Source organism: Meleagris gallopavo, chromosome 6 (genome assembly GCF_905368555.1).
Source record: "Meleagris gallopavo chromosome 6, MGAL_WU_HG_1.1, whole genome shotgun sequence".
NCBI classification, from domain to species: Eukaryota; Metazoa; Chordata; class Aves; order Galliformes; family Phasianidae; genus Meleagris; species Meleagris gallopavo.
The window spans coordinates 45,376,573-45,400,322 of NC_139409.1; the positions used below are offsets into that span (position 1 = coordinate 45,376,573).

Sequence of the window (23,750 nt, forward strand, 5' to 3'; positions counted from 1 at the left end):
TGCACACTGAAATGAATGCATATTTAAATAAACTGTGATTGACATTTGGCTGCACAGATTAACAGCATAATTTATGAAAACACATGAAAAGGCACTGTTAAAAGACAACCAGCCTTGTGTCTGGTTATCAAACTACAAGAGAGACATCTTGAAAGTATAACCAGGGTGAATAAACACAGCCCAGCTTTCAGCGCGCTAAGACCTGTTGCAGGCTGTGTGTAACCACTAATGTCACAAGTAAATACTCCTGCATGCACCTGACCAGTTTTTTTTTAAGGGAAACAATGGGAATAAAAGAAATAAGTGGGATAACCGTAATCAGCTGAGACTCAGGCCCCACATACACATGCGTGCACAGAACCAACCAGCTATCTCTTTAATGGATAAAAGGAGATCTCTGCCTCCTTCTAGGTGGTCTATTGCCTCTCTTCTGCTGGCGTTGTCAAAATGCTTTCTTACACAATTTTGCTGGGGAGAAAACAGTATTTGTTCTGCTTTTCCTGCTCGGTGGAGGGGATCCTAATGAGTGAAGAGCTGTTTCAGTTTCTTCTGCTTACAGACTTCTCATATAATTCAAGTAAATCTAAGAAAGCATTTTGGGGGGGAAGGGTTTACTGAGCTTTGCTAAAAATCCTTGGTAATTAAAGTGCTTAGCACAATATACTGAGGTCATGTTTTCAGATCTGCTGAAATCCTGAGAACTGAAATATCTTCTTGTGCATCCTGCACAGTATTGTTAATTTCAGATTACCTTAGTGAGATAAATGACACCTCAATTTTTGGAGCTTATAATCAACTTCTACTCCTGGGTAAGAAAGTGAGAGATTTATGGATTTACATTCAGTAACCACTCTGGTAAATTCAGAAAGATTAAATTATATGGAAATTGGCTTTGAGAGTCTCTGTTTATGAACAGATGAAACCAATCAGTCTCATGATTGCAATGCTGACTGCAGAGAGCACACGTTACAGTGCAGATTCGGAGAGAATGAGCTGAGTGAAGCCTGTTGATAAGAAGCTAGTTCTTCCAGGCTGTTTGGTGGTATTTTCCTAGCCCTCTGTAGATCTGAATATAGAGAGGGACAGACAACATTACATCACGTAAGGAAAAGCTATGCAGTTTCTTAATAGTGCTTCACTAACAAAAGCATTCCTCTCTGTTCTAGTGCTGAAGTTTGCATGTACGCAGAGAATGAAGTGCCTGCTTCTCCCTCCAGAGGCACAAAGCAGGTTGCACCTGGCTCTCAGTCAACATTCCACTGAAATTGTCACCTTGGATGGTGTTCCCACACACTTAATACAGGGCATTAAGGAAGGAGTGTCTGCAGTCTTCTGGAGCAAGTAAGCGGAAAGAGAAGCACAAGGGCAGGACTCATTGTTTACATCCTGAAACCTTCCTCTTTTAGTATCCCTCTGCTTCTACTTAAGTTTCCATTTTCAGTCTTCAGGTCCATTCCTCAGTAAAAAGTGTATGGTAATAATAATAATAGGTTTTGCAACGTAATAAATAGCGATCAGAACAGGATAACAGGTATGAGTTTTTCTTAACACTTTTAGTCCCAGTTTTATATTCTCTCTCCCCGTGGAAAGACAATTGGGTTTTTCTTCTCTGAGGGCTGAAGAGATTTATAGTCCATATTCAGAAGATGGTTGATAGATAGTAGCTAAAATCTAATTAAAGTCACTGGATGTAAATTTCTTTCTAAAGATCTCTTAAATGCAAGCAGGATTTCTCAGCCTTAGGAAGCAGCAAGAAGAGCACCAAATAGTGGCAAATAAAATCTTCTTAATGGTACCCTTTAGGAAAAGGATCCCTCAGTAGTTGGAAGGCAGCAAGAAGGCTTTGCCAGGGGCTGGGCCATGGCACAGAGCCCAGGCCCATGCTGGAACTGCCATGAGGGTGCTCATCACAGTGCAGTGTTTTGGGGCAGCCAACAGGTGTTAAGGCTTCACAGGGAGGGCAGGGTATTGCCCTTTGCTATCACTTCAGGCTTTGGGATATTGGTTAATTGTTCTTACTCAGGCTGATGTTCTAACATGAAGGAAGGGCACTGCAATGGTTGTCTCTAATGTGCCTCATTATGTCAAGCAAATGAATGTTGGATGGATCACTCTCTGATGTCAGGCCTTTATGTATTCGTGCTATGGGAAACAGCCAAAATGTGTTGGTCAGTGTGTGTAACAGAATGCCTACAGTGGTTCTGTAATTCAAAATGGTTTCTAAAGAGAGACACAAAGATGTACCAAGTCACTACACCCCCAAATCTCATTCGAAATCAAAGGAGTAGAAGATCTTAAATGCATTTGAGGATGTGGTGAAAGGTTCACATTCCTGTTCTTGACCGATTCTCAAATCTCAAGCTGCAAACCCACATCCAAAGATCCTTGGCTAGCTCTGAGTGAATGCCTATGTTGGTCTTGCTGGTAAGCTCCTAATGTCTCCTCCTCCCTCAGGAAAAATGAAGCCAGGTTGTTCTTGGGGCAATTAGATAGCAATCTAACTCTGTTATCTCTTTGGGAGGTGATCAAGTATTTCTGCAGTAGGGCAGGAAGAAAATAATCTATTGATCAAGAAGTTACAAAGAGTCTAGAGTTAATCTTCTCACAGAACCTACCTATTACACTTTGATGTTGATGCCTTCTTCAAGGATGTGGCTCAGCTTAAGAGAATGAACAACCCAGTGCAGGAGCTTTAAGCTCACCCTGCGGCAAGAAAAGTGACTAAGTGGAACCAAGAGCCAAAGTCCAGCATTTGTCAGGCATTCAGATAAAGCCCATTCTTTTCTAAATCTGGATTTGAGATGACGCAACGGTACTTGTGCAGGAGGTGATTGCTGCTTAATATGCAGTGCAGCAGATTTCAGAGCACTGCTCCATTAAAAGACTGACAGACCACTGTGCAGGCTCCTCTTGATATGAAATTACATACATGCTTCTGTACATCTTTGTTGCCTCAAATGTTAGAATCCCTACATTTCTAACACATGCATGAACCAAACTTGGCAGCATTATGCTCTGAAGAGAACCTCTCATTCCCATTGTCTGATGTTAAGAGGTATCAGACCCAACACCAAATGGTTTGCTAGAAATACTCTTATTTGAGCTCTTGCCCATCAGTAAAATAAAGCAAATCCCATCTTAAAGATAAAAGCTTATTCACTTGGGAGAAAGAAAAAAAAGCTTGTGCTTTAGTTTCAGATAAAAGACCACTTTGAATTTCTCTTGGCTTTAGGAATGTGCTTTGAGCAAGTGGAGTGCTATGGGGCAATTTCACAGGCGATTTGTCATTTTTGGCCACTCTCACTCGTGTGCTCTCTCTCTGCAAAGTCTTTGTCTTTTCCCCTTCTGCCACCTTATCTTTGTAATTCTTCTTATTATTTTCTACTAATTTAACCCCATTGATTCCTCTCTGTTTCCACCTACAGAAGGTTGGTTTCTGTACATTATTGCCTTTTTCATTCCTATTGAGTTCCTTTGCCCTACTAAAAGTTCTTCAGCCTCAGTTAGAGTTCACTGGACGCTTTTAGCAAGAGGATAAATAAGCAGTTTCAAATATTTAATGACCTTTTAACAATTTATGTCCTATAGAAACTGACAGTAAGCAGAAATAAACTTTAAAACTCTTCATTTGTACCCAAAACCATCTTGCTAGTTGTATATGAAAACTATATGCAATCCATGTACACATCATTACTTACCCCAATTTTAGCTATGCTTTTGTGCATGAAATGCAATATATATTCTACTCTGGATTTGCTTATTGTCTTTTATCTGCTTTTACATATTTCTGGGCTTAACTGTCCATTGATTCCACCTAAACTATTTCCTTTATGCACAGAAATAAATCTAGTGAAATTAATCTTGTGAATGTGCACATAAACCAAATAAGCTTTTGGTAGTTTCATGAAGTTTAAAAAGGGACCTCAAGTTTCACATTCTTGTGACTAGTCTCACTGAAACAGAAACGTTTGCATGAAAAACGAGAACTAAAAATGAGAAAAACTAAAAACTAAAAAAAAATAAAAAATAAAAAATCTTAGTCTGAGGTTTTTAGTATTACTCTGGTAGATTTTATTCTGCTAAAAGAGGAAATATGTTCTGATTACTGTACAGAAACTGCCCTGTCAGCAAGACAGGGGGTTTCACCAAATGGACATAACCAGAGAATTATTTGTAATGTTTACCCTGCAAACCCCAACACAGCTGGCCAACAGAGCTAAGTGCAGTTGCAGCCTTCCATAAACAGACTTACAGATATGGTACTATCAGCTCTAATCGCCTCTGTGGACAGTCAGTGCATCTCAGGTTTTAATCTTACGTTGTTAACAGTGGAGTGTTAATAGTGTAATACTAACAAGATAGTTACCATTTCCAGGATAGTTTACATACGTGCACTGAAGTATTTTGGCCCCAAAGTGTAGTCAACAGCATTTTCTGAATGTAAGTACACAGAACTCTGCTAAGGAAATAAAGTATATTTATAATGCTGTCGGTTCTTGCAAGGCTGAGAATTCTGATGTTGCTTCAGCAAGTGCTTTGACCAAAGCTATTTAAGCCATTTGAAAGCAGTGCTGAAACCATCTAATCCTTGTTTCCTCCCTCTTCCTCCTCCTCTCTGTTCCACTTTCATAGAATCATAGAATTATAAAGGTTGGAGAAGACTCTAAGATCACTAATCCAACTGCCAACCCATCCCAACCATGCCCACTACCCGTGGCCCTCAGTGCCACATCCACATGTCTCTTGAACGGCTGTGGAAACAGTGACTGCACCACCTCCCTGTGCACCCTGTTCCAGTCCTTACCACTTTTTCAGAGAAGTTTCTTCCAAATATTAAACCTGAACCTTCCCTGGCACATCTTGAGACCTTACCTCTCGTCCTATCATAGTTACACAGAAGCAGACGACCCCCACAGGGAGTTGTGGAGTGTGATAAAGTCTCCTCTGAACCTCCTCTTCTCCAGACTGAACAAACCCAGTTCCCTACGCATCTCCTCATCGGACTTGTGCTCCAGACCCCCCACAGCTTTGTTGCCCTAAAATTTGAATATGGTTTAAGGGCATTCAGATGAAAACAACACTTATGTCATCTATCTGAACGACAGATATTTTTCTGAATTAAACATCTGTGGGGGACTGTGGGCAAGCGGAAAAGAAGGCACTAAAAATCAGGCAAAGCAAAGAAGAGAGAAGCAGAGTTATGCGGGTGGAAGGAAAGCTGGGAAATCCAAATGACTGTATCTCGTACTGCATCCAAGCGCCTGTTTGTTTTTTTTTCCTCCAGCCTCCTACGAAGACCCTCAGCGCCGGTACGAGGCGGCTGGGGCGGAGCTCCGGGATGCCCGGCGAGGAGCGCGGCCGTGGGGCGTGCAGCTGACGCCCCCTCCTGGGCAGCCCGCACGCTGCACCGAAACACGGCGGCTGTTCCACCGCCCTCTGGTGAAGACCCTTTCTCTCACCCTTAACCTGACCCTCCCCTGGCATAACCTTGAAAATGAAACACTTCTAGAACTCAGGAAAATTATAATACAAGGAAACTCACATGCAGTTAATGAAGGAGGATTATTTGGCTCAAAGCTGGCACCTGCTGCTGTATAAAAGTATTTACAAGAGCCTTTTCCACAATGGGCACTGACTGCCAAAACCAAGATCTCTGCAAACCTGTGAGGTACTGGGACTGTGCTTCACCGGATTCTGTGGGCACACTGTCAGGGAAGGGGTGCAGAGGGTCATTCATCTTGTGCATTTTACACTGAAGGACAGAATAGCGAGTGAGGCATCAGATGAAGAGCTGCGTAGTTGAATTCATCTTGTGTCAGGAGAAATACTTAACTGGAATGCTATATAAAAACTACATAGATAATAGACCATGCTTTACCAAGTTCTGTGGCAGACAGAGGCAGGGTCAGAAGAGGACCCTGTGGGGCTAAATAAATTAATGATATATAGAAATAGTAAGGAAAATAGAGAAGGATGTTCCCCTTAACTCGCTCAACCTCCTAATTGCAAACGCTGGAGAAATAAGGGAGAGAATAGACCATAGGCATTGCTCTTCCTGCCAAGTATCTCCTATCATTGCTACTAGAGACTACAATAGACTGCATGTGCCATGGCCCTGACCCAGCTGGGTGTAATTTATATTCTTATTTTCTTATATTCTTAACAGCTGAGTGTGTGCAGAGAACTCAGGCACTAATGTCCTTTAAGTTAATGATAAAGTGCAAGTCCTGATTGGCTGTGTTTATCTGCTCTCTCCAGAGTTAGACTTGTTGCCTTTCCCCACTTTTTGTTCAGCCCTTGTGAACCTCCTATCTTCTCAATCTCTTATATGCAGGGTGAACTGAGTCCATAATGTAGTATGACTGTTTCTAAGGCTGTTGTGGTAGTAGCTATCAGCACTATGCAGTTCTTCTGGTTGAACTACCAGTATTCTATCCCAAGTTTTGAGCTACAAAGCATACAACATTATGCAGCATGCATCTAATTTAATAGAGATTAAAGCAAAGGGGAGCCTAGAATCAGATTTTGCTTGTGGCTTCTGACCTGGGGTATTTTCAGATAGGAGTAAGGTAAGCGTCTATTTATGCCAGGGACATTTAAGATATTTTCTCAGAAAGTTGTAGTTAAAGGTACATTTTATACATTTTACTCAAATCAGGTAGCCTCCAAAGGTGGTCTTAACTAATTTGCAGCCTGCTTACTACTTCTAATCTTTATGCTTCCATTATATTATGCAGCGGTTCTCATTTCCTGACCTCCTCCACCCATCTTCAAACCTCTGGGTTATTGAGCAAGAGGAGTTCTGTTCTCCAGTCCCAGACACAGAACAGGAACAGCTTTTGGAAATTACCCAGCTTGTTGGGCTGGTGTTCCTGCGTGGCAGAGTCAGAAGCAAGTTAAGGAAGAAGAAGACTTCCCAGAGATGTGGCTCAGTAACACCTGAGGTGACTAATTTCAGCACAAGTCAAGCTCCATACCATCACGATGAGGAAAGTGGTGCTGCAACAACTGAGCTTATCTATGACCAGAGAGGTACAGAAACATAGGCATACCTCTGTCTGTAAATGCTCTCGTAAACATCTGTATGCATGTGGTCCCGTTCAGAAGGCAGTAAAGTGCTCCCATGCTTGCAGTCAGAAGCACGAGTCTGTGTCCCAGGCACCAGATTACAGCCATCAAAGGGAAGATCTTGCTGTCCAAGTGCAAACATCTTTATCAAATAGATGTTTGTTCTGAAAGAGCATCTGTGAAGAAGGATCATAATTGGTTTGCTTGTTTGCTTCCCAGACTTCAGGATTCAAGCCTAGATATATATTTTTTTAATGTGTTGTACAAGTAATGGGAGTTCTGCTCTGGTTAAAGCTAGTGTTTGCCTTTAGAAAGAGATCTGAAACGAGGCACACAGCAACAAGCACTGAAACAGAGGTATGTATCAGGGCCAAAGTGAGCTTACTTAATGTCCTTGTGACCTAGCCATAAGTCTAACCAGAATGTTTTCCTTCCAGTTCTTGAAGACAGAAGTTATAATATATCTAGGGCTAATGAGAAGATTATTTTAATTTCTTGAACCTGTGCTGAAGAGTGAACTCTTTCCCTTGCCTTTCAAGTTACGTGAGAATTATCTGAAAGTTGACGAGTACAGCTCACTGTGTGTGACCACAGCAATGCTGCTGCTTTTTGAAGGAGGGATCAGTCTGTATCAGGGGTTAAGACAACTCACTTGGAAGAAAATAGTAACTATGAAAGTGCAGGTAAGGTACAAAGTACAGAAAATGGGATGAGTCTCCAAGGACTGCTACTACTGCAAAAGCAAAGTCCTGAAACAAGACCTCGAAATCAGTTAGCTCATGAATACTTCACTGCTTTTTGACCTGTGTGTAGATTTCCCAGAGATTATTGTTGGGATCACTTTGATATTAAAAATGAAATCCTTACAGCATCGTGGCAACATTTATTATATGCACCCTAATATCACCAGATTAACAAATGCGTCTGGGTGACTGTTTAAGGATGACAAGTTGCCAGAGCACTGAGAGTATAGAAGAAAATCAGAGGAGAATAAATGGTAATAAGAATAAATAGAATTCTTTAAGAAAAATTTCTATTTAATAGATATCTTAAATTAGAAATTAATCTTAGCATGTTTAATCAGACAGGTGCCATACAAAATGACAATCCTTTAAAGGAGATGGCCAAGTCAGAAAAGTGTCTTCTATTAATGTATTAGTGGTATCCACTATCAAAGCAGACTAAGCTAAGCCAGCCATCTGCTGATATGACAGTGTTTTTATAGGCTGTTCTGCTTACAACCTAAAAAAAAAAAGCAGTAAGGACTTGAAAATATTTGTTTTTACTGAACGAAATCCTGTGTACTGGGCACCAGCACGGAGTTACGGTAAGCCTGAACTTTTCACATCTCATTCACGAGTGGTGGGATGGGATAGAAAGCTGATGTTTCAATTGTGGCTTGGTTCTACTCTATTGTATTTTTATTATAATTATGCTGGTTTGAGAGTGAAATTACTGATGAAGTGGCGCATGATTCCCATGTCAACATAAAACCTCTACAAACAGAGATTTGGTCTCTAAAATACACACATCACAACATAGTATCCTATCATTTACATCAGAGAAGACATATCCAGTGTTTTGGTTGGCCATCAGCTAGAAGGAAAAGCCAAGTTTCCAATAGCTTCACTTTCCAAACTCTAAATGAGACTTCAAAAGCTGTAGAATTGCAATACAAGACTATGAAGTCCTATACATAAAGTATCAAATCTTTCTAGAAGTAACAACTGTGGGTGCAATTATTGTTATACAAACTTTGACATAGTTTCTGGAAATTATTTGGAATTTCTTACCAAGACTTTAAAAATCATTTCCATCTGTTCTTTCCCTTGTTTTTTTTTAGGGTGTGTTTATTGAAATACATCCTCATTATATTGTGGCCACTATATATAGAGATAATATTTGAAATATATGTCCCCCTATAAATGTTTGAATGCTATGTTTAAAGTAGTCAGAACATTGATTCACCTAAAGAGGCTTCCAAAGTAATATAAAGATTGAGAGTGAAGACTGATAATCTTGGCTAAGTAACAATCTGAGGGAAGGAAAATCCACTTGGTCGTTAACCTTAAAATAGTGAACATTGTCTTCCTATTCAATGCAGATCTCAAGCCTGGGAAAGGGCTGAGTTTTTTTTTCACACGGACATGCTTCAGCAAAACAGAATCCAATCCACAGAAATACCCTTCCTCAGAAAACTGATCATCTGTCCTGCAAAAATTAGGAGGCTGCACATCCTGTGGGAAGAGCAGGATAGTTATTACAGGTTAGTTAATCTCTAGCAAACGTGCTGACACTACGTAAAACACTTCCACTGCAGCAAGTTTTCAGCTGTGGACCAGTTAAGGACATGTTTCCTCATGCTGACTTGGTTATCTGAGAGATTAAACACATCAGATCATTCCTTCAGCTGCTTTTCTGGAAAGAAGTGCTTATAATACTAATATGTAAGTGAAACAGTCATGCAAATGCCTGCATATTTAGGCTGAAGACTGAGGACACCTTTCTAAGGCAAAGGCAGCATTTACCACGTTGTTTTTTAAGTTACAACAACTTCTCAAAGTGTATGTTGATTCACAGTGTTCAGCAAAGCCTAGCTTCTTTGAAATTTGACAAAGCTTTTGTCTGCAGTTAAATAAGACTACAGTTTTCTTCAGAGTTGCTATAGTTATGAGCCATCCCTAGTCAAGGCAGCCTTGGGAATATCCTACTTGTCATTCAATCTATGAATGACAAGTAGGATAAGTATCATTAGAAAGGAAGAAAGCATCAATAAAATGTTTTCAGTAAATTGGGCTACTTGGTGATAAGAGTAATAAAGATGTGGCATATGTCTGTCAAAGGACCACACTGTCAAATGAAAATATTTCACCCAGAGGCAAAACCTGGTGGGTATCAGAGATGATACAGAACCCCCAGATCGGTTAAAACAACGTGGAGAGTGATGTGGGAAAAGAAGTGAACAAGCCAAATGTACCATGCCACCTTGATGGGGGCTAGTAAACTGAAGCACTTGTGCTTTCAGAAGAGCTTTTCTTGGGTGCCCACAAAAAAGGTCTAAACGAGAGAATGCCCCTCACATTGGCCTGTGAGAGGACCATAGGTAAGCCTATTGAGCGTAAGACATATATTAAAATACATCAAAACATTTCATTCAGGAGAATGTGATGCACAAATATATGTAAACATGTGATAAGGTCAGTGACTATAAACATGGGAAATGTTACAATGACAACAGGGTTTTTCCTTTGGGTTTCTAAATAAGGGGTTTAGGATTCTGTATCTGGACTATATGCGTGCTTTCATGAAGTCTAATTAACCAGCCACTTGTAAGCTTTAACCCTTTCTACATGAACTATGCTTCAGCCCATCATTTGCTGTGGAAGAAACCAAAACATCACAGTGCGGGTGAAAGATCTTGTTACAATGATTATACATAAAATAAATGTATTTGTCTTCCAGTGGTCAAAGTGGAGCTTGAAACTTGATATTTCTTGTGGCTGAAAAATATTACTGAGAGGAAGTTTAGTCACAAAGGAAGACTATGTGTTCACAGGGTTGGTACAAAGTGTATATACAATGGAGTGTCCATTATAACCCATCCCTTAGAATGTTAAAAGTACTGAAGCATTAAATGCATTAATATTTCTTAGCTTCATAAAATGTAAAATATTTAGATGCTATTAAGAATTACCTAGCCATTTTCCTGAGTGGCATATAATGATTTTTTTTCCCTACAAAACATATGTTCCATTACTGAAATACAATATTAAGGGTTTCATAAAAAAGGGTTATTAAACATTGCATAATTGTGCTACAAGGTCTTCTCTGAATGTAATGCCTCCTATTTTATGATATTGGCCCATGACATTATACATAGATTTTGGTAGTATGGCAGTAGAGGTTGAACCTTCCTCCAATATTCCATTCTGTTGCTGTGTGACAGATAGCAGCAGAGGTGCAGTTGGACAAAACTGTCTGATATGGAAGTGAGTATGAAATGAAGACGTTATTATATTCCTCTATGTGGAAATAGTTACACCCATTGACATTCATCAATACTTTTATGGGGACCAAACAGTGGATGTGAGCACAGTTAGGTGGGAAGTAGAACATTTCAGTGGTGGTGACAGTGACATGAAAGGCAAGCCACATTCTGGACAGCCATGCACGACCCTCACATCACAAAATGAAGAGCATCTTGATCAGCTCATCTGTGTGACTCCATGGATTATGACCAGGGGATTGTGTACAGAGCTGAATATTGGCTTCAGTGCACTGGAAATGATGGTGGCAATGCAGGAATACCACAACATTTGCATCGGGTGGATCCCATGAATGCTCATACAAGTGCAGAAAGAATACTGTATACATGTTTGTCAGGATGTATTAAATCAATAGGAGACTGAAGGTAAGAATTTCCTTGATTGCATCATTACTGGTGAAGAAACATGGTGTCACCACAATGAGCTGGAGTCAGAGGGTGATCCGTGGAGGGGCAACGTGTGAATTCCCCATAGTAGAAGAAGTTCAAGATGCAGCCCTCAGTAGGTAAAGTGATGCACACTGCCTTTGGGGATAGGAAAGGGGTGATCCCTCCGGATTTCCTGGAACCCAGACAAACTATCAGCTCTGACTGCTACATCATGATGCTGACTCAGCTGAAGGCTTCCAGAGTCACGCCAGAGAAGACAGCGTTTCTCTTGCATATGATAACATCAGGCCCCATGACAATTTGAAGATTGTAGAGCACATCCCCAATCTTAGCTGCACTGTCCTACCATACCCACTGAATAATCCAGATATGGCGCCTTTTGACTTCCATCTGTTCAGCCCAATGAAAGACAGACTGCAGGGCAACATTTTTCCTAGCAATGGTACTGTCAGAGCAGCTGTGAAATAGTGTGTCACCTCTGCTGATGCAGCTTTTACTAGTGTGACATGCAGGCTTTTGTTCATCTCTGGCAGAAGTACGTAGTTAATAGTGGTGAGCATGTTGAAAAATAGCTTTTAATAACAGAGTTTGCTCTATCTATCAAACAGTGTTATTTTGCTCTTTGTATCTGTTGTAGTTTCCATGGAAATAAATAGGAGGCATTACTTTCAGAGCAACCTACGTAGAATCATTCTGATATTACGGGAAACCTTGTACAAAATAATATTTTTATATAATGAAATGCAGAAATAATAATGGTCTTTAGTGGGTTTATAGACATAATTTGTGTAACTGACCGCTAAAATATCTGCTAAGTTTGTTTGACAGATAGCAGCAGCCCAGGGAGCTGCTCCCTGATGTAGACATAAATTAGTTCACCAGACACTTGCAGGGGGCTTTTCTGGAATAACTCACTGGGGAGAGGAACATGTTGAAGGATGGGGTGGGAAGACAGGCAGCAGAATCATCATTAAATTTTAATCAGGTGGTAGGTAAAAGCTGTAAAATTACTGATCTTTAGAGATAATTTCTACCCCAGTCCATGCAATAATTTGTTGTAATTAGAATAGGCAGCTTCACTTCCCTTAGAGTCAGCAATATGAATACTAAAGCCAGAATATTGTACTGGATTTTAGCATAAATTGAAAGGAAATTTACTTCGCTAAAGTAAAATTTTGTAGAAAAGCACAGCAAAAATGTAAATCCTGAAAAAATAAAGACATTGAATAATTAATTATTATTAACTTCAAAAATCTATATTATGTATATTCACATTTTATGCTTAGGAGACTGGCAACTGAGCTTTGTGATTTTTAACTATCATTTGCTAAGGAAGCTGTTTGCTCAGATTCCATGAAATTAGGTTTCAAAGCCAACAGCCTAACAAAAGAGGCTTGCTAAGAGGGAATTTAATAGTGAGTTCAAGAGCTTGCTTGTGCAGTCCTCTAATCAGTGGCATGATGTAGAGTGTTTGTCATGCAGTGAATTTGCCATCTCTTCTTTGCTGCCAGAAGGCACTTCCTTTATTCATCTTATAGCAGCTAAAACCCCATAATTTGGAAAAATAAGCACCGTCACTGCAAAGCACCACTGATGCCAATGTTGAGATTCAGATTTGAGGCACACCACTGCCAGTATAGAAAGGAATAGATAACCAAGGAGAAAGAAGAGGGAGCTGGCACTGAGAGAGGTCACTGAAGATGATGGCATGTGTCATGCCATGCTACAGTGAGGACCGCAGGGCTGGGCTATGGGGATGGCAGTGCTCCTTTTCACAGACCTACCTTGGCTGCATCACAATGTGCAAGGCTGCATTCATGGCAAATGGCACGGCAACAGAGAAAGCGACGTGGGAAGCATACACAAACCCTTCCAATGCTGCCAGAGCAGCACCACCAGCAGTGCTTGGTAGCATGTGCTCTCTGCCAAGAAGCACTTAGTGCAGCCGTCCTTCAGCTGGGTCCTGCCCTGTCTGTCACTGCATCCTGTGAAGCCTCATGCTGGAGAAGACACAGCTGAAAAATGCTCTTAACTCTACGTAGATATTTCTTTAAAGAGGGTGCAGTGACATGCAGGATCCACACAGAGTCCTTGCCACATAAAAAATGAAGGCTTTCTAAGAAGAGTCTTTCTTTTACTTTCTTATAAAGTCCTCCAGTAGCCTATGGTTGGGGTGACCATTCCCTGAACATGTCATGCTTGGTGGACTTGTTTATGGTTCTCCCTGCATGGTTATGTATGTCCAAGCCTCCCCACCTTTCAGAATTCAGTGGTTTTTAACTCAAATAACCTGAAATTTGGCAGCAAGGGACATGAATCAGATCTGCATTGTGCCAACCACGAGTCCCTTTGCATCAGATCTCTGAAGGCTTCTGCATAAGCCAGCTGGGGCTGAGATGGAGGTGGCAGCAGGGCTGAGGGGATGCGTATGCCAGCAGTTCTGGAAATTATCTGTTGGTGCTCAGTGCTTTGTAGTCCTCCTCCAAAACCTCAGAACTAGTCTCCTGTTGTTACGTTTTGGTCATGCTATCCACATGCAGGATCCCAAGATACAGATATACACATATTTATATATGCTTGCAAATCTATCTGCAGACACACATGGACGCATATGAACAAAACAAAGCATACCTGGGATATACTAAGCATTATTGTTCTGCACTTCTTTTCTTGCACAATATTTCTAAATAGAGTCTGAAGGAAAGCCCACTTTGTGATAAAAGCAGAGCAAAGAGGAAAGCAAGGCAAATCTTGAGCAGCTGTCTGGGCTAGAGGAATTATTCCCATGAAACCAAGATCGAGCTGAAAAGGCTGTAGAAGGCCCAATTTACTTTGCTTGGTGAAGACAGTGTGGAGAAAGGGACATCAAAGGGTCTATTACCTCACTCTGCTAAATACGTAGTCATAGAAAACGGCCACATAGATCACGTCATTGGGAACAAAGAGCAAAACATCTCCTTTTGCATAGCAGAATGAAAAGTAAAATTCCTAGCCTTTAATTTAAATCTTTGTTTTATGGGCTTTGGTCATAAACGCAGACACCCTAATAGTTACTATGATTCTCCTTTTGGGAGCAGGGGGAGCATGTATTTTGAGAATTTCAAGGCTAATCTTAGAAACGCTTCTTGTCTTATTGACCAGTGAGGCTGCCATTTAGTTGTGTTTGTTGTTTTCACAGAAGCTAAAAATAATTTAATTGCTTTGTGTTAGCAAGAAATGCTTGGTTTTTCTTCTGTGCTGCCATGTGGCATAGTCTGGGATGTGGGTTTTTAATAGCCCAAGTCGTTTGTGCTGTGTCCCCACAGTATCATCAGCACCACATACTCCAGTGTACCCTGATGTTTGTACAAGGAAATAAAACCTCCAGGCACTGCAGCCTTTCTTTTAATAACTCCTCCACCTGTTGGATCCAAGTCAAAGCGAGACTTCGCAGGTTTCTAGTGCTACATAATGCACACTAAGCTTAAAAACAGCAGGGTTTGCTCGTGGGTGCTTTTGAGGCTTGCAATATCCTTTTGAGCTTTTATTTTTAATTCATATTTCAATGCTCACCACACTGAACCTTAGAAGTACCATCTTCAGTTATTTTTAAAAGAAAAAAGACACTTTTTAGTAGAGGAGAAGACTTTCATTGTCTGAGTTTAAACAGGTTTATGGACAAAAGGATCTTTATAATCAGCCACTGAGTTATTGCTCACTGAAAATCACAAGACAGAAATCAAATGAGTCGTTGGCTCACACTGCCCTCTGTAAATTTTTTGACTTCTTGTAGCTGAAATGGTCTGTTTGATGGTGCAGGTCTCTGATCAGCAGAACTGAGATAGAAAGGCAGGGATGTGAAGGAAAGAGAACTCATCCTGCAGATATATATTACCTGGCATTTTTATTCTAGTTAGTACGAATTATCCTATGATACTATGTCAAAGTTTGGAGATAAGGCAGTATGTAAGTAGTCTTACTTTTCAATCTTACTTTTCAGTTTGTATAATTCTGGCCTTCAACTTTTTGAAGGGGCAGATTTCAGCCCAGGAAGGGAAGAGGGCAAGATAGCAGAGCCACTTATGTTACTCAGTTCACTATTGTGATGGTCTCTGGTGGCAGTATACTGTGTGAAAATACCTCTTCAAAAAGAAACATAGCTAATGATAAATTACAAAGCAAATCCTTTCAGATATTATGGATAAATTGGACTTAAAGTGTTTCTGAGCAGGGAACATTTATGCAGATGAATCTGTTGTCTTCTCCCCTCTCATGATGCGCCCTCTTTCCCTCCAGCTCAAAATAAAATTCCTCTTGCAGAAAAGGATTTGTTGCCATCTGGGATTCTTCAGAAAGTCCTTGCCTTTCTGTTCAAGAGTTGTGTTTGCTAATGCTTTTGGGCATCCATCACACTCCAGATGAATACACAGCAAGGCTTTTGTTATGGTCGATCCAACCATGTGAAATTTGTTTGCTTCAATGTTAAATTCCTTTCAGATTTTTCACTTAAAACTGAGAGAGTCGGAGCGGTGTCTTTCCAAGGGGCATTTTAAATCATATTCCACTATATTTATTTTTTTACATGCATTTAATTTACTTAATTTACTTTCATAAGTTTCCTCTCAAAAATGTCTAAATCTCCCAATTCTTAAATGAAAATGGCAATTACATCAAATGAATGTCAGAAAACATAATCCAAGCTCTATCTTGCCTGAATGACAGAAGGAGTAATCCAATCTCTATCTCCTGTGAATACAGTAAGGCATAGACTGATGTGAAGATGCTCAAGGACACAGGGAAGATTTTGTCTTCCCTTTTGTCCATCACCACTATCTGTTCCCATTGAGAAGAGAGAATTATGGAGCTCCGCTTCCAACTTTATGGCCACACCAACTCTGCTGAGGAATAAATGTGTGGATGTTTAACAAGCCGTCCCACTGAACACCCATTGTTTTCACTGCAAAGCGGTCATTTGTTGTACTCCGTTCCAGTACATTAAAAGCTCATCTAATTACATCTTAATCAAATCACATACCTCTTTTAGATCAATCATTTACCAGCATCGATGCTGAGAGTTCTCTTTGCTCATCCAATTTCTTCTCCAGGGTTTTCTGGTATGCATGCAGTGACAGGCAGCAGGCAGAGAACTGGTGAGTTACAGAATAGCAAGAAGAATCAGTCTGCTAGGTTAAGACACGAGTGTGGATCTGATCAGGGACTGAATTTATGAGTGATTGTTAGCATGTGTCTATAAAAGACACCATAGCCAACTAGTTAATGCCACTTAACAATGAAAACAATTTTAATTACATGGTAGTATTTGCCTTTACAGCCATAGGAACTTTGAGGTAAAGCGCCAACTGAAAAGCCAGCATAAAAACACTATCAGTATATCCAAATGGGTGTCAGATTTTGACAAGAGCATGAAGTAGTTTTTCAAACCTGTTTTTTTTTTTTTTTTTTTTAATTGACTTTGATGTCCTAAAGAATAGGAGGACCAAAAAACAAAACTGATAAATCTGAGAGCAGCCCCTGGGGTATAATTCATATTACTCTGCCCCAAATAGAAATGGGTAGATGCTGTCTGAGCAGGGACAAACAGACCCTGAGGGTGCAGCCTGGATGACTCCCTGTGAGCCCCTCAAGACTTGAAAAGTGTCAGTGTCGGCAGGGGAAGAGGGCAGCAATCACATGTCCTGTAGGTAGCCACAGCAGCAAGAGTTCACCTGCTCAGTCCATCAAAGAAGGGTGGTACAAAGGCATGACATGGTCTCTGAGCTGTCCTAAAACCTTGACTCACCCTTCAGAGTTTCTGAAGTCAGACCACTCCTGAGGTTTAGGCAACAAGAAGAGAGGTTCCACAGTATTCCTTACATTCTTCAACACCTTCCAGCTAAGTTCACAACTACATCATGTTTTCTAAGGAGACAGGAGAAAATGACAGAGTAAAGATATTGCTAGATACCCCAAACTTTTCTACAGGTAGTTTTGTGGATACCATCTTTCACCATTTGCCTATAGGTCAATCCTTTTCATTAAATCAAATACAGCTTTGGCTGTGTTTGTAACTGCTTTTTCAAAATCCTCAACTTGATACAAGACTAACAGCTTCTGAAGACCTTGAGAAGGTGTGGAGTAGTGGCAGGTGATCAGTGTTTCTTGTGAGTGGACTGCTTACCTTTGCAGCAGGCTGGGATCCTTCCTGTAATGGTACACATTTATAGGACAAGTCTCCCTTCAGCTCTCTGAGCTGGAAGTTGATGTCTTTACGAAGTTCATCGCAGTGTTTTGTTTTGTTACTAGGAGGTTCAAGCTCTGGGCGTGAGGACTGTGACCAACAGCCCAAGGGATTCCCCGGGCTGCAGCCACACAGCAACCATTTGTTTTCTTTCGACAGCCTGCGGGGTCCCTGAAGGCAGCTCAAATCCACCAGTTGACTACAAGCTACAAACCACAATTTCTATTCACTGTTTTAGAGCATGTACCTGACAGGAATATAAGCACTGGAGGACTTAGCTGTGCTTTCCCAGTTGTTCCCTTGTATTTCATGCTGCTTTATTTTTTAAAAAGAATTTTCCCCAGGGAATTTTGGCATCCCCAGAGCTGATGGAAGCAGGTTCAACCACAAACTTCTTCTCTGAGGACACATGAAGGGAGAGGTGTTGAGAAGAATGTGAGGTGTCTCCTATTTTTTCAAGAAACTTGAACTATTAGGGGTCTGCAGAAAGTACATTGTCCCATCTCAGTATTGTCAAGAAAGTTTGTGTGAACCAGGTTAGGAAATTGTAGAAATGTTTCTCTCTGAAGCTGTGTGTGAGGTGGCTGTTTTCGTGCCTCCGAGGCGCTTCCTGAAAAGCACAGATAGATGGCATTGATAGATAAATTTGAGCTGGATGTAGACAATGTCTCTACATTATTTAGTAAAAAATACCATACCCCATCAGCCTCTGTAGTCATCCCAGGATGTTCCAGCAGAGCAAGTCTGAGAAGAGTTCTAGTAGAAGTCCATTACTATGTGACTGCTAAAAGATTCCTCCTTTTTACAGATCAAGAAGGATAAGTCTTGGTTCTACTAAGAGAGTCAAAAAACTCTTATGGAGACACATTCTTGCAGGGTGAGCGGATGCATGCTGCAAATGAAGGACACTCCCCTACATTTTGGATAGATTCAAACCTTGATGAAAAGACCAAAGAAATAACAGAACTCCATACACACCACATATGAAGGTGGTTTGTAAAGCTAAACATTTATGAATGTGGCCAGACACCATGGATCCTGCCACATCTGATGTCTGACCTCTTAATTTCTGTAAAAGGTTGAGAGGTTTCCATAGGCTGCCTGGTAGACAGTCATCTCTAAATTCAGCAGTCTAAGACCTGGGTCAGCAGCTGTTTGCTGGCTCTACCAAAGGCTCTACTTAACCTACATGACCAGCCTGGAAGGGTAGTTATTATTGCACTGTGGTGACTCAAAAGTTATCTTTCCATTTCGCTTTCAGGGGAATGTACTCAGGGTAAGGATAACCCCACTTAAACTGTAGTGTGTGGTGTCTTTTACCCTAAAACTCTTACCAAATGGCTAAAAGGATCTAAAGACATCTGAATATCTCAAATGAATTCTGAGTGTCCCACATTCAATCTGTTGCATATTATAGTTAAGTCCTACCAAGGTAAATAGAACATATACTCTACAAAGAGACAGAGAGGCAAAATGTGAAATTGCCCTTACTGAGCGATTAACTAAGTCAATTTCAGCAGTAGAGGAAAATGTCAGTTGCTTACTGCTCCAGAATTTATCACAAACAGGTAGGTCTGAAAGCCATTTTCTAGCAGTGCACAGCTGCAAACACAATATTATTTCTAAAAACCACCCATGGCCTCAGTGCTGAAAGATGCAGAGGGGCCTCAGAATGAGGAACATCAAGTTGTTGTGTTCCAGACTGCGGTTTCCTTACACCTTTCCATTTTGGCATAATTTTGAAAAAGCACTCTCCATTTTTAATATTTTATTGTTAGCTGACGCACCAAGCATATTCTTGGGAAATGGCATAGCTGCAATTCCAATAGGCACAGCTGAAAGAGGGGAACGTAACATGGCTGTGTATCTCATGACAAATGGGGCGATAAGCTACGTGAGCCAAGAAATCCATTTTCCAGCTGCTTAGAGAGTAAGTCTTACTCTTTGCTTCGAACTATAAAGGTGCTGGTTAAAATTAGATGATTCATGTTGATTCAGAGACGATTTTTTGAAAAGAAAAAAAAAAAAAGCCTCTCTGACCAAATTCTTCAGTGGGCAGGGAAGCCTTCTTTGTTAAAAACAAAAGAAAAAAAAAAAAAAAAAAAAAAAAAAAAAACGAAACAAAACAGAAAAAAACCCCAACACATTCACATACGCTTAAAAGTTACTGTTTTTCCCCTGGAAAATGTGGTTTCTCTAATTGAGGGTTGTAAAAAAGAAAAAAACCTTTTCAAGCATCCCACTCGATTAGTCATTTCAGGGTGGGTCAGTCTTATCATGTGATGTCCAGTAATGATGATGCAATAAAACACATGCTGTCCAAATTTTGGGCCACCAGTCATCAGCAAAACTATTCAAATCAATCCATGGTCCTTTTCTAGAAATTCCAAGACATGCCATCTTCTCCAACTTCTGTGTTTAATAGTTTCCATCTTTTGCAAAAAACTGAATACACAGTAATTTCTTCTTCACAAGCACATGACAAGAATGAGCTCCAGACTACTGGCAACCCAACTGAGCTGAAATCCAGCTTGCTTATAGAGGGCCAGTCCACCTTGCTGAAAAAAGAGGTGAGAAAAAAAGAACTCCAGATGTTGATTGCAGTCTGGCAATCTTTATTGTCTGGCAACAGCTCTGGTTCATAAAATCCCCTACTGAGGCAATATCAACCCACTTAGACAAGATACTGCATTAACCCTGGAAGTTTTTACCCAAGGAAAGAATGAAGATCAAAAAGTGTTATTAATTTTGATTTCATTTTGTGTATTTCTCATCTAAGGCATTGCACTGTACTGTTAAAGTTAAATGCTGATTTATTTAAATGTATTTCTGTTAAGGAACTCTCTGTGATAGAGAGTATGTCTTCAAATGATAGTTAATATCAGGTTTTACAGAAAAAATGAGGGAAAACTTAATAAAAATGTTACAACCCTAGATTTTGTTGCCAAAAATTGTCATTATGTGAGCATCCCATGAAAAATTACCAGGATGCAATCAGAATGACTAGCATCAAGTACAGCAGTTCCTATAAATCAGACTGCGTAAGTGATAAGGTCTGATTTTTGTGTTGAGTCTGGTTTTACTCAAAATAGTGGCAGTATTTCTACTAAAACAGGAAGCCTTGAAGTTATTTGCAATGAAACTTCATCTGCTGCTGCTGCTGCTGCCAACAATAAATCTACAGCAACACTATCATCTTATTTGCCTTTAAGAAACACCTTCTTGAAATACATGTCTTGCGAAGCTATGGATGACTTTCCTGTCTTCTAAGTGCAACCCTATAATATCTTTCTTCTAAAGTAGTTTTGGATTTATAAGTAAACTGTAATGGGATTTTTCGTATTGGGAAAATATGTTCCATTTGCAATTGAACTTCAAAATCTGTAGACATGCTTTTTGTAGCTAAGAAAATGGTCCCAAAGATATACTTTTTTGTATGTGTGGAATCAATGCCTGAATAATGATAAGTGGGGTTTTCAAAATGCAACCTCAGTCATTGTGAAAAGACAGGACACAACAGCAGCGGCCATGCAGCTACAGAGATAACAGCTGCAAGGTCAACAGGTGCATTCCTGAGTAAATCTCTAGAAAGGCATGTCACTATTAACACCACTAGTTTGATTGGCTGCCATAACATATGCACGTTAGAGAAAACAGCTGAGCTGCACAAGTGACTGTGGCAGAGCTGAATGCTCCCAGAACTTACCCTCTGTGCTTGAGGAGCAGTATTTTTTTGCTGTGAGCAGTGATGGTGACTTTGTAAGGCTGAGATGTCAGCAGCTTACTGGAAGAAAGCTTTTATCCTCCACTATCTGATGAAGCAAGTGTATGGTTTGTGGAACTGGGTCAGGAATACAAGATATTTTAATGGTCTCCAAGCTCCAGCCCAGGAGCAGGGACTGGGATTTAGATTGGACGTGGCCTGAAGAAAAATCCAGAAGGGCTTGATAGGGATTAAATCTTTGGAGAAGTCAAGATTGGGGCAATATAGTGTTGCTAAGTGACACCAGGAGACAGTCTTCTGGTGGGTTTTCATTGAAGTAGCTGAGGAAGCCTAGTTTACGATAGACTAACAGTGAGGCTTGTTTAAGGACTGGGGGCTCATGAAGGAAAGCACTGAAACCGTTGCTTTTCACAGAATGCCACCTCTCCAAACTGGTCAAGCTTTGCCAGAATCCAATATCTAAAAAGGCCTCAGCAATGGTTGCAGTGAACTGGCAGTGTTGCCTTTTGTACCCTTGGCCTGCTGCTGTCCTTTCTCGAACACCACCATGTAGAGCAGCTGATGTGTGACAGCTATGTCTGGCCTAGGCTCAGCCCTGAGGATCTTTGAGAGGCTTAATCAAACTCAGACAAGGAAAAGGCAACCAATATTGTATTTTTCTTCTGACCAAAACCTCAAAACAGAGAATGTCCTTTAGTCCCTACAACCACATGTTCCCAGATCCTCTCAAAAGAGGCTTCTTATCTGCTTAGTGATGCATGATGCTCAGCACAAATCGGAGCAACTGCGCAGGAAACAGGAGTGCAGAAAACAAGAAGGTGCTTACCTGAGCTAGGAAGGTGCAAATGGTTTTTGGAAGAGGAGAAGCAGGATCCAAGGTCTGTCAAACGAAATCTGAAAGAGAGTGGAACAACTGAGGTAACTTATTGCAGTCAGAAAGGAACATGCATGCAGTTTTTATGCATTCATGCAAATGTATGAGGGTTAAAAACTCCATAATATTAAAATCTATAACATTTACCGGAGCCATCAAAAATATATGATGCTTAATTTGGGAAGAGAACATGTATTCTGAATAACTTTAATTTTTTATTCAGATATTAAAAAAAAGACTGTCTAACCTCATTAGATATTTTACCTCGTGAGCTTACCCAGGTGAATGTATGAAAACGATACAGAACAAGAGATGAACCATTCTGCTTTGAAAAAAAACATTAGCATGAGATTTTTGAGACAAAGTGGTGAAGAATTAAAATGCTCTTTGTTGTAGTGGTGTCCTTTTACTAGCATACTGTGTACTTAAGCAAAGCCTAGTATACATGCAGCCTGTTAGGTTTAGTTTTCTGATTACAAAACTAAATGCAATGAAGGAATAATTCTTGAGTCATTTCTTTTGCCACTGTGTCAAAATGGTTAAATTCTCAAGTTCGGAACACACCATATTAGTGTATGGTGTCCACATTGGCAATGCTTGCTTTATGTATTTCTCTGTGACATTCAGTAATTTCTTAACTTTCCTGTCGGCAACATTATAAACTCAAAGAACTTTTTGGAGAAATCCTGGAATCTAGAAACATTCTATAGGGTAATTTGGCAGAAAACAGTAGTGCAGCATGAATAAAAATTGCTTTTCCAGGCTTGAAAATAGCCAGTGTTAACAAGTCTCTAATCTTGAACAGATCTGTTACTAGTGCAATGTAGTCATAAAATGGAGTACTAAACACTTGCATTCTGATGTTTCCATTTCTTAATATTTAGAAGTGCTTGCCAAACATAAGGAAACTTAAATTCCAGAGATGCTCTGATAGTGTGTCAAAGAGGAGTCAATCATTTTTCAATAGATGATGTCCAGGAACAATTCCTGCCAAAATCCCAGTGGGAGGTTCAGAAGGCATATTTTTTATAAGTAAAGGCCAATTTATCTTATATAGCACTTCAGATTGATTCAGTTTTCCAGTGCCTGATATGTGCTCTGAGTAGCCATGGCTGTCTCATCTTGCTTTCTGTATTTCTAGTGTTGGATTATCGGCCTTCATTTATCTCCAGTTCTAAAGTTGCAGGTCTTGCTAGTGGTTGAGCTTGGCAATTTACTATGTTGATCATGCATCTCTTTCTTCTGTGTACTGAAAATCAGCAAAGACTCCTGAAGTCCATTGGGCAGGAAGGGATCTTTGGAAGTACCTGGTTCATCCTCTTGCTCAAAGGCTCATGGCTGAGTTCAACCATATTGCATGTTGCACGAGACTTTGTCTAGGTGGGTTTTGAAATCCTCCGAGGTGCTGACTTCTTGGTAACCTCCCCCTACA

The 23,750-nt window shown here is 40.3% G+C and overlaps 1 protein-coding gene across 2 annotated transcripts in view; it reads right to left on the reverse strand.

The window, feature by feature from the left end:
- STARD3NL (STARD3 N-terminal like) overlaps positions 1-17,810 on the reverse strand; it is a 41,134-nt gene extending 23,324 nt beyond the window's left edge. The window contains exons 1-4 of one of the 2 annotated variants that reach the window (XM_085226577.1): positions 17,661-17,810; positions 17,283-17,401; positions 16,518-16,629; positions 7,053-7,244 (exon numbers count right to left, since the gene is read on the reverse strand). The gene's annotated coding sequence lies outside the window, so the exon portion shown is untranslated. The remainder of the gene's footprint in view (positions 1-7,052; positions 7,245-16,517; positions 16,630-17,282; positions 17,402-17,660) is intronic. The other variant, XM_085226578.1, reaches the window with a different exon arrangement.
- Positions 17,811-23,750: the final 5,940 nt, after the last annotated feature.